Source organism: Excalfactoria chinensis, chromosome 2, assembly GCF_039878825.1.
Source record: "Excalfactoria chinensis isolate bCotChi1 chromosome 2, bCotChi1.hap2, whole genome shotgun sequence".
Taxonomy (NCBI): domain Eukaryota; kingdom Metazoa; phylum Chordata; class Aves; order Galliformes; family Phasianidae; genus Excalfactoria; species Excalfactoria chinensis.
In genome coordinates this window covers 62,666,196-62,678,346 of record NC_092826.1, presented here as the reverse complement: position 1 = coordinate 62,678,346, position 12,151 = coordinate 62,666,196, and the positions used below count along the sequence as shown (strand labels likewise).

The window sequence follows — 12,151 nt, the reverse complement described above, 5'->3', positions numbered from 1 at the left end:
GCTCCACTTGCCTTGTGCCAGAGGTCCCTGGGGCTACTGTGCCTTGCATCTCAGTTACCCAAACAACAAGTGCTGACATGAAACAAGCTTTATAAAAATGCAGCCTCTGGGTCATCCTGTGCTGTTTTGACCTACAGTTCTCCATTGGCTTCCCAGCCACTCTGTTGTTTTCTTCTGGTTCATCTTCTTTTTTTCCATGCTCTTATCTCCTGCTTGGGCTGCAGATGACTAACCCCTCATGAGGAAAAGTATGGATTTTTCAAGGTTGTGGTGAGCTGGTATTATAAGTAATTGCTATATTATCTCAGCTATAATGTCTCATATGGAAGAGCCTCCTGTCTGCTCAGGTGCTTCCCAGTTAAATCTCCTCACCCCATTCTTCTCTGGGACTCAGAGGTGGCATGAGCTGATTAGGCTCCTTCACACAAGGCTGGTACCATCTGGCCAAAGCCATGGGTGTTCAGGGTAAAGGATACTTCTTATAACATATACCTCCAGGGTTGTTCTTGGACTTTTCAATCTCTATATGATTTTCAGACTTTCTGAGCCTCCCTATGACACCTTATAAATAAATGACGATCTTGGTGATACTGGTGTGGAAGATTCCTGTGAAGCTGGTACAGGTCCCAATGAGAGGCTGCTCTGACTTTGTGAGGCTTGGATCATCATATCCTCTCCTGCGTTTGGTCCGAAAACTGAGAGGTTTTAGAAAGGTCAGGTAGACACACACATACAATCTTTCATTCATCTTTGTGTCACACATCTTTATGCACAGCTGGTAATCTCAAACTTAGCCCTAAACTTCGAGTCATGCTGCTAAAGCTGTTGCCTTCTAAACTGTTGGCACATACTATTTCATGCAGTGTATCAGGTCTAACACATCTCTAATCTGTTTTCTGTCTCCCTCTGATCCAGCACTCCTCTCCCAGGGGTGTCTGTCAGACAGACCTTTGCTTCATTACTCAAGCTCCTACCATGTATCCTCACTGTTCTGCCTTAGATCAAAGATGCATCAGTTTTCCCACTGCACTCCTGGCTCCCTAAAATGCTTGAGAGCTGCTCCTATTGCAGCTCTGCTCATCTCTGTGAGGCTGGGGCAGCAAGATGCTGTGCCTGTGCAGTGTCCTGTTGGTAAGAGCAAACCAAGTCAGTTTGGGCTGCTGCACTGCCAGTCATTTTCTTTTTTCTTTTTTTATTTTTTTCCTGGTCTATCAGTTTGCTATGGGCACTTTAGCTTGGCCTAAGGATATGCTCTGCAGCTCTGCTCTGGCAAGCCTGTCTGTTGCTTGTTCAGCCTGTGTTGGATAAATAATGGCAGGTCTTTGCTGCAAACGTTAGTTGTCTATTAAGTAAAATGCTGGAAGAGAGGACAGGCATATCCTGCAGTGTTCATCATGTGCAGCAACTTACAGCTACCGCTGGAGCCTCCCTCCTGGGCTGTAAAGTCTTTGCAGGCAGGCACTGGAGTGGTGCTTTATGCTGCTCAAAACACAGCTTGCTGACTGCTACCCAAGAGGCCAGCTGAATGCATTGCTTGATACAGGGCCTGATGATCATGCCACCAGGGCCAGGCAGGGCCTGCTCATTGCTGGGGACACTCAGGTCCCTGTGCCAGGTGTTAGACTTCCTTCAAGTGCTCAGCAGGTGCTTCCTCATGGCACTGCCTGATTTCTCCAGGGCCGGATCTGTTTCTCTCAGCAATTTCACTTGCAAGCTGGAGTCCCACAAGCAGCACCGTTTTTAATTAGGGGCTCTGTAATATCTCCTAAGATGCACATTTTGTCAGAGATCTTACATCTGAAGCTTAAGGTTGTATTACCCTTTATTTTACTTCTTGGTTTGTAACACAATTAGTGTCCCTTTACAGTCTTATTCTGTCCAGGTCAATCTTCCAGCAACTTTCCCAATGCTTCAATTGTTCCAAGCACTGTTTTGAAGATAACCATCTCTCTTAGGTCACTTTTTTCCCTCCTTGTGCAGCCTGCTCCTTGTTTAGACAGTAACAAATTTTACTTCCTCTTTCCCTCTCTGCCTACCTATTGATTCTCTTCTTCCCTCTGTAAAGTCATGCTTATATGGAGACATGGAACCAGCTGCCAGAGCCACACCAGCCTGAGTCCCATCTGCCTGGAATAGGGCGTACAATGCAGAAACATTTGGGTTAAACCACTTAAAAGCAAATTCAGCCATCCCTAATGGAGCACTAATGGCACTGATGTTAATGAGAGGGAAGTTCTGTGAGGGCCTGCAGCACACATCCCTCACTTACTGAGGGCAAATGGGAAGCTTTTAAAGGTGGGTTCTATCCTAATATCGTTTGCTGGAAAGGACCTGATGTTCCATAAAGTCCATGTTATTGCTCTGAAACACTAAATGAGGGAGAGCGCTACTAATTGAAGTGCTTGCGAAGATTAAGTCCATGTTTAAGGGGATTTAAATTTTTTAATGCAAAATTCAACAGCTAGAAATTTTACACCAACTACTACTTAATTAAAATTATTAAGGTTTCAAAGAGTGTAAGTTGGGATAGACCGCGAAAGAATTTGGTCTTAAATGCGTAATTAAAATATAATTATATTGGAAGCAAGTCATTACTGATGTTGTACCTCAAATGCATATCTAATGTGCTATCAGGAGAAAAGGTTTATGCATTGGGGACACCAGCTGTATAGGATATAAAAGGATGTAGCCACTGAGATAAAGAGATATTAGCATATATTATCTAGGTAGATAGTAACAGTCCTTTTACAGCCTAATCCTCTCACTACATTCAGTGAGGGATCTGCTTTGTCTCAGACTGAGATGTGCAGGGCACTTTGGCAAGTTTTCCTTTGACCCATTTAATTGTTTCCCAGCTCTCTGCCTGGGGCTGTCAGCAAAGGAAGCATCTCTCAAACAGTGTCAGACATTTCTGGACGAGGGGAACATTAGCACTGAAAGAATTAATTTGCTCATATCTGAGAACCATTTGACAAAGATATTTAAAGAGCCTAATGCCATGTTGTTAAAACCAAGGAAGGAGCAATCCTCTTGGCCCCTGCAACACTCAGCATCACCCAAAATTATGGCATTAGTGTTATGTACAGTTGTACTTTTACAGGGTTCTTTCTAACTTTATTCAGATGGCGCCCTTAAAAATAAATAAATAAATAAATAAAATATGACTTTCCACACAGTTCACAAAACCTGAAGCTCAATCAAGTTTCACTAGTCTTGTAGTCACTGAAGAGACAGACAGTGTGAATAAGGAAAGTATACTTAAAAGACATATTAGGAGGAAAGATAGAAGTATGAGCATGAAATAGAAACCACTTTGTACTCTCTGGAGGCTGAACATTCCATCGTTTATTTATTTATTTTGGTGGATTTTTTGCATATGTGTTTTCCTTTCTTGTAGTGTGCAACGAGATTTGGCCCAAAGTCCACTGAAGTCGCTGTTGCAGTACTTGTTGACTGTGCTAAGGCTTGGGCTTGGTTCATGAAGATCTTTCATTATAAATAACAGGTAGGTCAAAGATGCAAAATTCACAGTCCCTCTGGGAGCAGATCTTTTTCAAAGGTTCAGACTCATGGATTAGATTTGAATGATCTAGGACATCTGGATGTAACCTTGAATTCAAATGGCATCAAAAGGATTTACTTGTAAGCTTTTGATTTAACCTCGTCTCTTCACACAACTTTCTGAGGTTTTGCAATGTGATTTTTACAAATACAATGAGCCTTGTAAAAGAAATGTGGAAGAGCAAATGTGAATCCCTAGGCTGCTCAGTGTCCCCTTTGATACAGTACAAAAACTGTGTAAGTAGCCTAATGTTTTAATGAACAGAAATATATTCCTGGCAAAGAAGTGAATTTAGCACTTAGTGAAATGTGCTCTACTGAACTGGTGACATTAGGTTCATAGTCAAGCTTTTATTACTAAAAAGAAATTGCGGTCACACTCTTCATATTGAAAATTTAGTTTAATAAAATAAAATTCTGTGACAGTAATTTCTCTCTCTCTTTCTCTCTAGATTTCCTGCAGCAGTACTTGTTAAAAGAGATAGGAAGCGTGCAGACCTTCAGATAGCCTTTCTCACACCAAAGACCAATGTCTTCATGGACTAATACTCAGCGAGGATGTTCTCAAGCAACTTTTCATTTGTAACGCAAAACAGATGATGTGCAGTTGTCAGTGTTGTGGAACTCCATCATCTGAAACAGTGCACTCTTCAGAGTGAAGGGGTGATTCTTTTACAACATTAGCAGTATCTGTCAACAGGGCAGGACGGAAAGAAGTCAGCCTTCTGTGACTAATAGCATAAGCAGTCCCTTGCTTTAAACAGTTTCTTTTTATCCCCCAAGGGTCTTGTAGTAACTCACACCTGAAGAAGCAGCCTTTTTATCTTCCTCAATCTAATTAAAATACAACATCAGGCAGATGAGCAATACAATATTGCTAGTGTCCATTTGTTAACTTGTCAGTATCTGAAGGAATTCCAGTTCTGGTTGTGATTGAAGATGCACCAGCTTACTCAGCTGTAGAAACCACAGATGAAAAAAATCCCCTACTCTTGCAACAAAACTCATGAGGATTTTACAATCCATGGGGTGAGATTAACTAACAGAACAATACAAATGGAGTGAAAACGTGCTCCATTCACGTGTCACTTAAAAGCCAAATAAATTTGCCTTATGGTGAGTTTTGCATTTCTGCAGCAGTATGAAACTTTTTTTCTTATGTGCTGAGGGGTAGGTGGTCAAATTTAGCAAAGAAAGTAATGGCTCAAAGTATACAGCGGAGCTAGACAAAGTGCATTTTTTAATGTCTGTACACTGTAACTGCATATGACTCATTCCCAATAGTTCCCACCAATGCTCCTCTCCAGCCAGAGGCACTGGTAGGGCAAGTGCTGTCAGAGAGAGATTCTTGTGACCACTGAATGTCATTAAACGTGAGCAGAGACTTGTGCTTGTAAAGTTTGGAGCTATATAAGTATTTGCAGACTGAAGCTTATGGCACTCAATTTGCAGGATTTCGTATGTCATTTTTCTATTGATATTTTATGTCCTGTACACAGTTACATATTCTGTCTAAGCTTGTAATTTGTAAGCTCTGAAACTAGCATGCATGAGGTTTTTACCGCCAAGAATTTCAGGGTTCGCTGTCATTTTGCATATGGACATAAGGTAATGCTTTCTTCCTTTTTATTTTATTATTTTACTCATTAAAGGCTAAGCACAAATTTGTGCATTTAAAAGCAGCACTCTGAAATTGCATGGCTATATAATCGCAATTTATCAGACCAAAAATTAAATCTAAAATTAGACATAAAAATCACAACATTACCAGTCCTGGATTTAAGGCTTATATTGCTCCAAATTTCAGGGAAAATATTTAAGAATCGATTTAAATGCTAATGAACTGGTTTGCCATAAAACTAGCAAGTAGTTACACTCAATCAGAGTAAAAGAGAAACAGTATTAGTTTTTCCTTTGTCAGCCTTCACTTCTGACATTATATACATAAATTCACAAATGTTCTTGTGTCTCCCAGACCTACATACCACGGTATAGTAGTAAGACACGCTTCCTGAAAACAAGATGTAATGAAGCAGGAACAGAAAGCTTTTCTCCTTACACATCTATTGGGTCAAAACCAGACAACCATAGGCATGTGTGCAAGAGGAAGGGAAGATCCATGAGTGACAAGATAAGGAGAGTGACAAGGCTTATGCTATGGTGCTGTTGATGGAAGAAAGCTGCTCATACTGTGCTTCCACATAGCAAAGTACACTCACTATCTGCTGAAGTTTCACTTGGACTTTTGGCCAGAAGAGGAAACATGATTTTGAGATGCAGCTCCATGTGAAAGGTGGCAGAGGAGGAGAACTTCAGCCCTAATTAACCTAGTAGGAATATAGTCTGTAAATCAGAAGATAGGATAGATAGAGAGACCTCTTTAGGCTTCTGCAGGCAGAGGGAGAGGTGTCACCATCTCACAGCATCTCAGTGAGTACAACAGCCTCAGGTGGGGCTGAGGAGCAAGGACATCTGCCTGCACCACTTCCAAACAACCAGAGGCTCATTTTCATCAAGCTGATTGTTAGCAGGTTCAGAATTTAAATATTAAAAGAGAGCCTCAGAATTAAATAGGCAGAACCCTCTAGTCCTTATTCATTAAGAAAATGTCTGGGGGCTTCTTTCCCCCTCCCCTGAAGGTTCGACAAGACAAGTTATCCTTACGAAATTTTATAAACGCCCACGAGACAATTTTGCTTTGAAGTATCAGTGTGACAGGGCAAAAGCAGAACAATTTGATACTAATGATTTCAGTCACCATCCTAATGCTTCATGTTTTAAAGATCATTTTGCAATAAAGACATCATGATTTTACAGTCGCATTAGAATAAAAAAAAAAACATAACACTTATGGAATGCTTTAAAACAGAAAATAAATTGAAACAATAAATGTTTTTTCTCATTTTAGAGCTGGAGAAACTGGGTCTCAAGGCGGTGACCTTGTCATAGTGCGGTTGGGGACAACTCCTTCTCACCCCTTGTTCTGGGGATGCTTTTTGGGTGGTACTGTCCCTTACCTGTTTCTGCAGACAAGATGACTGGTGACAACTCTCTGCAGAAGACAACAGATGCAGACTGATGTTCTAGCTCCCTTCCTTGTGACTTCAGGCACTTTACTGAGGCATCTAAAATAGGAGTGCTGAAACTCCCATTAGGGGAAAAAAAAAATTAAAGTGGAGAGAAATGACAAGATCTTTTAACAATAGATGGGATGAACACAGTTCACTAGACTTGCTGATGTTTTCTGGAGGCAGGAGGTGGCTATTAGTCCACTCTTTCCCATCATTTTTGATGGCATATTCTCTGCCCCATGGCCTGTAGGAGAGGAGCAGCTCTCCAGCCCAGGTAGCTGCTGCCTGCCCTGCTCCACCAGAGGACTCCATGGTTGGAGTGGGCACCAGCAGGCAGGCATTGCTCAGAGATGTGGCTGCTGCAAAGCATCCTTTGAGCTCAGGGAGCACCAGGAGTGGAGGCTGCTCATAAGTCATATCTCTAGTGAAGGCTCACCAGCCTCCAGTCTGGCTTGATTCATTATTCATCTTGCAGTTCTCTTCCCTAACTTCCTTCATTCCTTTTGCTATTGCTTGCTAAGCAAAGGTATGTGTTTCCCTCCAAGAAACTCCTCTGACATCTCTGCTAACGCACAGCTCTAAGAAGATGACAGAAAAGAAACAGATGGTTCTATACAGGATCCCCAAGTGCTCATCAATATTTACGGACATCAGACAATGACTTATCTTAGACCATCTACATTTAAAGCACAGCAATGCAAATGAAGCTTCCTTTGCATAGTAAGTAGTAGGGATGGGATATTACTACATACATTTGCATCTTCACTAGTAAAGGACATTCCTCCTCCAGGAGTATTTCCTTCTTGTACTGTTCTGTCGTGTTACTGTAACATATAGTCAGGAAGTCAGTCAGGAAAGGTAATATAAAAGACATAGTGGGTTTCCCAGCTCAGAAACAAGCGCAGATCACTTAAAATTTTGGCAACCATTCACTATCAAAGCCTCAGCTGCTCTGCCTCATAGCAGTTACCAGAGAAGTGCAAATGCTCAACTGGTTTGAAAAATGAATCAAGACAAAATCTTTAAGGACTCATGTGAGTCTTTAATTAAAATCCATTCAAAATTTCACTCTCCACCCTTCTTCTTGAAAACACAATCCTACATGTTGCACGTTGGAGGTAGGCTGGGGTGGTGGAAACAGCAATGAAAGGAAGAAGGAACACTCCCCAAACTGAAGCAGTCACCAAGTTGTCAACTCTCATCATGAGACTTAAAAAAAGAGAAAATCCATACTGACAGGGATGAGATCCTTGGGATGAAGTTTGGTAGCAGCATGTGTATTGAGGAGGCAACATGGCCAGCCACAGCTCTCGCCTGTGACAGCTGCATTTGCTGACAATAGCAGCCTGGCTCTGGGACATCTGTCAAAGGGCACCCAGAGCTTCAGATGGCACATCAGAGAACAGGAAGAAATTATGGATGGGGGATTACTTCTTCTGGCACTGCTCATCAGTATTTGAAGGCTATCAACGTCCCAAACTCTGATACTTTCTCCCTTGGCAATTCTATTTTATTTTTTAATTATTGCGGTCTTTTTTCTAGGCAGAATTTGTGGAACTGGCTGGAAAGATAAAGATTGTCATTTCATCTGGATCTGAATCTTTGTCTTTATTTGTCCTCATGTGACTGAGGAATGCACTTGGGAGTCAAGATTGTCCTCCTGGATAAGGAAAAGTCCCACGAGAACAGAGATAATTTCACTGCTTCTTGGATGTGTGAACGGTGGGAAGACAGCCCCCCTCTTTTTCATTACTTACTTATGTTGCCGTGTATGGAAAGTTATTTCTGTATGATGAAAGCGTTTGCCAAGAGTAGACAGGTTGTTTTGAATGGCATTGCTTTTGAATTCTGTTTATAATTAGACTCCTTCCCTGTGTGCTTCCCCCTTTTTCCTTTATTTATTTTCTTTTTTTTTTTTATTATTGTTAGAGTCTGTATCTAGTACATTGCTTTCCTTTGCATGAAAGACTTAATAGTCCATCGCCTAATTTCCATGTTAATTAGGCACGTGACTCCTCTCAATAACTGCCACATCCTCACTCGCTTAATACGTACTTCTGTACCCTCAGCAATGATCTGATAAAGAACATTATCAGTGCAAAATACATAGAACAAGAAACCATGGGGATTAGATATTAAGGAGGACACTGTGGGGACTGTGTTAATTGAGACGATCAGCAAGATTAAGATAAGTCTTGCTGCTTTCTCATATTGGTCCTAATGACACAATGCAGAGCCCAAAGCACTTTACCTGCTGTACAATGTATTTAAGTCGCTTTCTTCCCCAGGGTTTGTAATCTAATCTTCTTGATAAAACACTTAGCTGAGTGAAAACAGCTGGTGTTAAAAGCTGTATTTTTAAGATACAGTACCTACGTAAGGTTTTAAAAACTGCTAAAAATAGCGAGGGCCAATAGTAGTTGTAATGTGCTCTATGTGTGCACACATCCAGAAGGACAGACAGAAGTCTGAGTGTGAGCGCACAGCATGGCCTGAGCTACTGCTGGTGCTGTTCCATCTTCAAGAGGGAGCTTTGCCTGGGTGTCTCCAGAGGCCTCTTCTAAACAATATTTCCCTGATACAAATTCATAGGAGTGGGGGTGCTAACATTATCATTTTAAAAGATTGTTCCTGCTTTAAGAATATTGGCTTTTTCCTCAAAATGGTTGCTGCCTGCAATTAAAATGAAGATTTCTCGCAGCAAATGATTTTGCATAAATAGATTTTGAATAATGGAGCTGTTGTCGAGAAAAAGAAATAGGCACTACCCAGATCTTTTTCAAATCAATTCTTGATGGAGTTCTTCAAAGGGGGATAAACATTGCTGGTATAATGATTTGCCACATGACCTTGCACTTGAAGTGCTAAACAAGGTGAAAAACAACATATCCAAACATGAAAAATTGCTGATTTCAATTCCTAAAATGATATTTTTCTAGCTAGAACTATTTCTGTTATGGGCTGGCATGCACATACAGAGAGAAAGTTAAGATTTTCCTTCAGCAATATGTGATATCTCCCACTCAACTAGAAAACTGAGATGCTATTTTCCTTCACGAAAAGCACTTTTGCATGTCTGCAGGCAATACAGCTCAAAAGCAATTTGAGAGGAAAGGAAGGTTTTGCAGTTGTGGCCAAAGACTGAGCGTTCATTGTGGTTCTGATCGTCCTGCCCTCTGAGCCAGCCTCTTCTCCCTAGGGTCCCATGGGGTGAGGTGGACCAGGGGTTCCCTCAACCTTCTCTGACATCAGGGTGCACTAGAAGTAAGATCCACTGTGACACAGGATGCCATGAGTTCTTGTTTTCCATGGGACCAATGTGTCAGCAAGATACAGATCAACATGGCAGCAAGCAGGAGGAGTTGAAAATATTCACTGGTGGGAAGAAATCTGATGTAAGTGGCTTACTGAATCCAAACAGGTGTTCCTCAGATGTTTTGCTTCCCCAGCCCAGGTGCAGATCAGTGTCTTCCTTAGACAGTGGGCTGTACAGCAAGGAAAACTGCTGGTACAGAAAGCACATGCTGCTTGGGGTCAGTTGTCACTGCCTGACAAGAAGTGTGACTCAAAACATCATACGTACTTGGTAGTTAAAAGCATTGATCTTCCAAAGTGGAGTACATTACAAAGACAGGAGAAGCATAACGACAGAAGCAAACATAGAAATGTAAATGAGAAGAAAAAAAAATATGAGGAAGGAGTGAACATTAAGCGGCCAAAAAGACATTACTGTACCATGAAGGAGTTGAACGATATTGGTGAAAAGCCTATTCTCTTTCAGCGGAAGAATGAAGGCAGGAATAACAAATTAAAAAGTAATATACAACATATGGGAAAAAGAAAGAGGTAATAAAGATCCATATAAATAAGAGCTTATGAAGTGTAGAAAATTGATAAAGGATACTAAAGACATCAGAATAAAATCCATGGCTGATCTGGTTACGTTTTGGAAGAAGTGTTTCTTGAAAGCTTATTAGTAATAGCAGAAGAAACTATCAGTGTCATAGACTCATTACTAACTGGAGACAGCAAGTCATTAGTAACAATGAAGAAAGAGGCAAAATAGTTCCAACAATTATTTCTGCACTCTATTAGAATAATGCATTTTTGGACATATTAATAGTTAAGAAAGACAATGAACAAATCGTACCAAGGTCAAACATTTTTGAAATCGCAAGGTCTAAAAAAGCGACCCCCAGGAGTTATGGAAGAGTTTATATGGGATATTTTTAGCTTCCTTATGTACATTTTTAATAGATAACAAAATAGTGTGGAAATCTGCAAAGGTCGTTGTCAATATTGTGTAAAAATTCCACAGCAAATGAAACCACACAGGAAAATACAGTCCTACTTGGTATCAATAGCAGTCAAAGTAATGGAGAAATTGGTGGAAGATCTGTTTAAAAAAGCTTTTAAAGATAAGATTGTAATTAATGCAGTCTTACTGACAAGGGGATTGCAATTTCAGACTGAGACACATAGTTGATGGGGAGTAACCAGGAGCAATCTGTTCAGAACTGGGGGACAGAAGGAGGGCCTTCTGAATTCAGAGATGAGGTAATGCTGCTGTAACCCAAAAAGAGAGGCAAGGCAGGGTCCTATGGGAAAAGCAGCAGATGACTGTTCCATGGGTAACTGCACTATCACATGCATGCAGTTTGTCTGAAAGGCAAGCTTCTGACTTTTGACTTGCAGTTCTTTAATACAGAAAAATCATTCAGGTAAATAAATTATGTGATAATGAAGCAGCCTGCAAAGATATAAATGAAGCAGCGGCAGGAACTAAGGCAGGATAGGCTGTTTCTGGAAGCGAGGGGAGCAATGAGGCTGTGGGATGTTCAGTTGGCAAAGAAATAGAGGATAAAGAGAAGAGAGGGAAAGGGGCAAGCAATACAGGTTTTAGAGGCTATGTAAAATGTCCTTAGCCAGCTTTCATGAAAAGCTGAGTGTGTGACTGAACTTCCTTCCTAAAGGAGTGCTCCAGCAGATTAACAGGAATACAATGAAGGGTCATTTTTTCTCTTGGAGCTATTGAATTCCTTCCTTTCATTGAATCAGTACATTGCAGATTTTGCTTATCAAAAGTCCTTTAGTGCTGTTTGATGATGAGCCATATCCTGCCTTGACTTCCATCCCAGGCATCCCCACCAAGTTCAATGACGTCTTGTGGAGAATAAAGTGAGGCAGACGTTAGCTTGATGTCTTTAACAGTGTTGCGGCTGCTAATGAAGCACGATCTGATTTGCTACACGTTTGGAGACTGTCACCGACATGTGGTGGAATAGACAGTCTCTGCTGTCTCTGCAATTGATTCATCAAGTGCACTATGTGTATAGGAAATTGGAACATCTATTCTCTTCCATTTGGTTTTGTTGTCATTGAGGAGCCACATAGATAAAACATACAAGAAATAATTTGGGAATTTTTAGCAATGAAATGCTTTCCCTTTTATTCCACTCCTTCCCCACCCAAAAGCAATGGAGCTGTCAGGCTTATTAGATGGTACAGACAAGTTTTAA

General features: G+C 41.0%; 1 long non-coding RNA gene across 2 annotated transcripts in view; it reads left to right on the top strand.

Annotated features, from left to right (window-relative positions):
- Positions 1–9,873, top strand: part of LOC140248987 (uncharacterized) — an 83,929-nt gene extending 74,056 nt beyond the window's left edge. For both annotated transcript variants that reach the window (XR_011902922.1, XR_011902923.1), the window contains 2 exons: positions 3,398–3,505; positions 4,014–9,873. This is a non-coding gene — a long non-coding RNA (uncharacterized lncRNA). The remainder of the gene's footprint in view (positions 1–3,397; positions 3,506–4,013) is intronic.
- The last annotated feature ends 2,278 nt before the right edge of the window (positions 9,874–12,151 follow it).